The sequence below is a fragment of the Cynoglossus semilaevis genome, chromosome 10 (assembly GCF_000523025.1).
Source record: "Cynoglossus semilaevis isolate Cse_v1.0 chromosome 10, Cse_v1.0, whole genome shotgun sequence".
NCBI classification, from domain to species: domain Eukaryota; kingdom Metazoa; phylum Chordata; class Actinopteri; order Pleuronectiformes; family Cynoglossidae; genus Cynoglossus; species Cynoglossus semilaevis.
The window spans coordinates 13,815,502-13,821,753 of NC_024316.1; positions in this window are offsets into that span (position 1 = coordinate 13,815,502).

Genomic DNA, 6,252 nt, shown 5'->3' on the forward strand with positions numbered 1-6,252 from the left:
GTGTGTGTGTGTGTGTGTGTGAGACTGACAGAGGGAGATTTAAGGGGTGTGTACGTGTGTGTGTGTGTGTGTATGTATATATGTATGAATTCAATTGAGTGCAGCCATGCATATTTTTTGTGTGAATACAAACATGGACACGATGGTCAGAATAAATGTGGAATATCTACACACACGTGTGTTTGGTTCACATGCAGATGTATGTTTATGTAACTGACGGGGACACATTTTTACTGCATGGATACTACTCCAAGTTGCAGTACCCGTATTGATATCGGTATACTTATATATATATATATATATATTTAATATTTTCACAGAGAACCATTAGAACCAGATTTGTATGTACAAGAACATGTGTGTGTGTGTGTGTGTGTGTGTGATTTTGGCCTTACATTTGTGTGTACGTTACTGCATGACGTCCGTTAGCTGTGTGCGAATTAAAGATGAAGTTGATGGTAAACAGAACAGTAAACTGTGGACAGAAAAAACAATGTTTTCTGATGACATAATGCAGCATATATGTATATGTATATTTACATGTACATATATACATATATACACATATGTACATATGCATATATATACATACATATATGTATATATGTGTATATATGTATATGTAAATATACATATATATAGTATATGCTGCATTATGTCATCAGAAAACATTGTTTTTTCCGTCCACAATTCACTGTTCTGTTTACCATCAACTTCATCTTTAATTCGCACACAGCTAACGGACGCCATGCAGTAACGTACACACAAATGTAAGGCCAAAATCACACACACACACACATGTTCTTGTACATACAAATCTGGTTCTAATGGTTCTCTGTGAAAATATTAAATATATATATATATATTTAATATTTTCACAGAGAACCATTAGAACCAGATTTGTATGTACAAGAACATGTGTGTGTGTGTGTGTGTTTAAGGGGTCATAAACACAGAACCACACACTCACGCTGCATTCACTGCATCCCACCATTGTCCCGCTGCACACACACATGGCACACAATGTAAACACAAGCTGACACACGTGTAAAACGTGCTGTGCTCGCTTCTACACACCGCTGATAGGGATCTCTAGTGTGTGTGTGTGTGTGTGTGTGTGTGTGTGTGTGTGTTTTCTCATTGTTTTCACTTGCAACGTAGATAAAGATTAGATCGCCTTTTCAACACTCACAACATGTACGAACGGACGCAAAGTCCAGCACACACCCTCGCCTGACCTATATCGAACTCTGCATGCAACGCCCCCCCCCTACACACACACACACACACACACACACACCCACACACACAGACGAGTCGACTCAACACACACAACCAATCAGGAAACGGTCAGCAGTGTGTCCTGTCTGCAGAGGAAAGCGAGCGAACTCAAGACATGCTTCTAGAAAAGCAAACACGCAGCGCTCCTGTGTGTTTGTCCATGCCACCGTGTGTGTGTGTGTGTGTGTGTTTAAGGGGTCATAAACACAGAACCACACACTCACGCTGCATTCACTGCATCCCACCATTGTCCCGTTGCACACACACATGGCACACAATGTAAACACAAGCTGACACACGTGTAAAACGTGCTGTGCTCGCTCCTACACACCGCTGATAGAGATCTCTAGTGTGTGTGTGTGTGTGTGTGTGTGTGTTTTCTCATTGTTTTCACTTGCAACGTAGATAAAGATTAGATCGCCTTTTCAACACTCACAACATGTACGCAGCCCACCACAGAACATTAATTGGACCAACCACTGTCTGAGTGGCCGGTAATTGACCTGAACGAACTCAACAGTGACATAAAAACTGAGGGACAGAAAGGGTGGTGAGACATTTCTGTCCCCTGTGTCCCATCAGAGGAAACGGTGTTGGATGTGAGGGTCAGGAAGAAGAAGCAGGGAGCCGACACTCTCGCAGTTTCACATCGCTGCGGAGCTGCAGCTATTCTTCTGTCTTTAATCCCACAGGAGTGAGAAAACACACACAAAACACACACACACACACACACACGCCTTTTTATTAGTCTCTTTTATACTTAATTTTTACTTTACTGGTGTAGGTATAATTCCACAGTGAAAGACTTTGTGGATGTAATCACACGAAGCAGCCACAGCAAATCTACAACATCATTTAGTATTTGTTAAAGTTTTTGGGAGTGCGAACAGCAGGAGGACGATGAAAAACGCAAATACAAAAAAAAAAAAATTTAAACTATTTGTTAAGATCTGAGCAGCCAAAACACAACTGTCAGTTGACAATGAGAATCAAACATCTGTGTCTAGAATACATTCTCTTTATGAGCACGCTGCGTGTGTTCAAGTGTTACACAGGGGATGTTACAGGGAAGTGTGTGGGAGTGAGACAACAAGTGCCTTCCCACACAGGCACACACATCATAAAACACTCAAAATGTCACACACACACACACACACACACACACACACACTGCGAACAATGCGTCACTTAATTCATTTAGGTCAAAGTTAATTAGAAGCAGCAGTGACACAACAGCAGATAATGTCTGTATCATTCTTCTCAACATCAGAACTGATCACAGGGTAAATGATGTCTGTGAGTTTAAGACACACACACACACACACACACACAGTCCTTACTGTCACGCTGAGAGATTCATTGCAAACCAATTGTAAAACCATTTCCGGCTGAGATCTGATACGAGAGGGCAACAAAGAGAGACCTTCGGCTGAATTTTTTTTTTTTTTTTTTTTAATTTATTGGAACAGATCCTTAGATCAGGTACGAAGTCTAAATCTTGTTGTTGACGTGTCACCCGACCGTGACTGTGAGTCTCATTCTGTTTTACGAAAATGATGACATCATCAGCATCAACGCCACCTTGTTTCTGACTTCCTGTCTCCTTGCAGGAATGTTGGCGCTCACAGAGGAACCAAACAAGCTCATGCTCAACTGCGCACATTCGTACAAACACACACACCCTGAGGTGATGAAGACATCTGTGCTTTGTGTGAGAAATATTATAGAAATTACTTGTTTTTAAAATTGAATAATACAAATATCGATTGTTCTTTCCCAAAAAATATTTCGTAGTGCACACCCTATGAAACTGACTGTACAAACCACTCACTCAAATGACTCATACTTTCTTCAAATATCACAGGCGTTACAAATATAAGTCACAGTATTTCCAAAGTAAATGATCATGATTATGTCGCTGTTTTATTTGAAAAAAAAATATGGTTGCAAATGTCGAAGCGACTGCAAAATAAAAACTGTCAATTGTGACAGAAACAATGACAAACTTTTGAGAATCAGCAAAAATAAACGGACCAAACATCTCCAATTTAACTGTTCTCACTGTCCAAGTCTGACGATGACGGTGGTCTTGATGCTGAGGACATCATCCAGGTTCCATGTCCCTCCAGTGTAAAAGCATCAAAATAAAAAAACGTCTCTTAAAAACATCTATACAAATCACCGTCTTTCTCGCGATAAACCAATCCTTTGTCGCCCAAATATGGAACACAACTGAAGGTACTGTCTCCAAAGATGATCAAATGTCAACATTGATCCCTGTGACGCGCTATTTCTATTTCCTGTTAAAATTAAAAGCCTTGTAGGGGGATACTGACCTCTACAGGGAAGGAGCTGTAACTCCTCAAAAATGTCAGATTTATAATGTACCCATGGAAAAGAACTGCAGACCTTTGATTCTGGCCCGTTTCTTTGTTCGTGGTCTATAAACGTTTGGATTCACTTCAAACATCAACTTTTTTTATTCTTTAGTTGGAGTTAATCAAACGATCTGGGGAGTGTTTAATTTGTGGGGCACAGATCAATGAAAATTTCAATCTGTAGTTGCATTCAGGAAACGCTCCCTCTGCTTGATCTATGGACTCATTCAAAGTCACCTCTGACGCCAGGAAGTGTTTCTCTTTTCCATGTGGCCCTCTGGAGTCTTGGCTATTAACCACCTGAGGCAGGAAATGCCCACTCTCCTTGATTCCAAGGTTGTTCATTTTAACCCGGTACTTTGGGAAGTGTCCTTTCTACTTGCACTGATTCTATGGACTCATGGCTACTAATGACCTCAGGCAGGAAGTGTCCTCTCTGGTGAATGGATGGAGCCATTCTTGTTTCCTTTGGAGAGAAGGCCAAGTATTGTGTGGAGTTGGCTCTTTCACCATGTAACACTTTATAACTGCCAGTTATTTTCTCTGTGTTGTTGATGTAATGAAGCCAATGATATAATAAAAATACAAAATATCTTTATTTTGTTTTTGTTTTATACTATATACATATACATATATATTCATATATATGCATATATATACCTATATACACATATACCTATACATACACACACATATATAGTATCAATTGAATCATATTATGCCATAAAGATATATGTATTTAATCCGTACCCAAACATATAATGTATATATAGGGTATGTTCAATATATTATATATATTTTATGTTTTCAATGGTAGCTCACTTTAGCTTGTTCATTTGAACAATAGCTCCTTAGCCAAATAAGTGTAATGACACCTGGCTTATGTATTCACTTTATAGCTCTTAATGTTTTATTTTTTTAATTTTTTTTTAGTACATCTAGTATTTGAATAGCATTGAAAACCAAACCGTCATCATTATCTATGGCACTATTTGCGAACTGAACACCTCAAAACTGTTGACAGTTAAAATCTAACCGTGGCAACACACATGTGAGGTAAATGTAAACCTTTCACTTTTGAAGAACTTTAAACATCAAATAGAAGGGAAAAAACAACTACCTTCCATCCACTGAATTTATGGTCTTGTCTCACTGTATTACATGTGTTGTACGGTACAAGCTTTGATACTCCGGTGTGTGTTGAGTAGAAAACTGACCTGACGATACATCGTTCTATCAAATACAATCAAACGTCAGTTGACAAACATCAAAGAGATTGACAGCGCACATGTGGAGTGAGTAAAGGCTGTCGGCCCGCTCCATCCCTTATAGCATTTCCATCGCAACACTGGCAGCGGCCATCTGTCCGACATCAACATAAAAGATACGCAAACATCACAAGATAAAGCTTCACACGAATGATGTATTGCTCTTCTTATAAAACCAGAATAAATCGCAAAGGGAAAAATAAAGTTAGCGGAACATTCTAAAACATCCCTAACTACTCCATTAAGTGACATAAATCAACTGTTCTGCCATTGCGTAACAGAAACCAGGATCTGCCAGGCTGAACATCACTCATTCCTGTTTTTACAGATCACACACTTAGGCAACAACATTAGCATTATCTCATGGGTTAAATGACTTCGGGGAAATAATCATATGTTACTGTGGGGAAATATTATAGTAGTTATATTATAGTATATTCGAGATATGTTTCACTATATTTGCTTTATAATTTAAACTGAAATCTGAGAAACGTAAACTTTCTGATATAATATGTTTCACTATATTTGCTTAAAAATTAAAATTGAAATCTGAGAAACGTAAACTTTCTGATGGGATCTTACCTGTATGATTCTACATTTAAATTTGCCTAACCCTAAGGCTAATACTTCAGAATGTGAATTTGTTCTTAATTATGTTTGTTGTTCTCTGCTATGAGTTAAAATTATCTAAGAAATACTGACAGTTTTTATACTGACTGCAAGGCCAAAAGGACAGAGAGAGAAGAGCTGCCACAGAAAGGAGTGTTAGCTGTGTTAGCTTTGTTAGCCGCGTTAGCAGTGACATAAGGTTCAACACTGCTGTGTCAGCACTTTACCTGTCAAATGACTATAAACTCTGTGTAAGAATTGTTTTTAAACGATCTGTCTAAGCTGACATAACTCGTGTTTTGTACTATTAACATTATGTTATATATTAAAAAGTATTACTATATTTGGATAAAGGAGATATTTTGTGGTAATTGATAACAAGAGACACTAATATAGTCTGATAAGAGATAAAAATACAAATATGCGGGTTACAAATGTAGATTTAATCTTTTTTCAGATTGTTGAAATCTTTTATAACGTTCAACAGGTTTTGAAAGGGTGCGAAATCCAGTTCTATGAACAACGGGTCTGAACAATAACAAACATTTTATGATTTATTAAAATTCAAACCTACTGTTTCAGCCACATTACGAGAAATAATAATTCACTCTTAGACGTTCTGAAATGATTTCGAGTTTCGAGTCTTCGTACATTTAAACCATGTTTCTTAATTGTCCCTAAAATAGCATCGTGAATCATGTCGCTCTCTCTGTTCC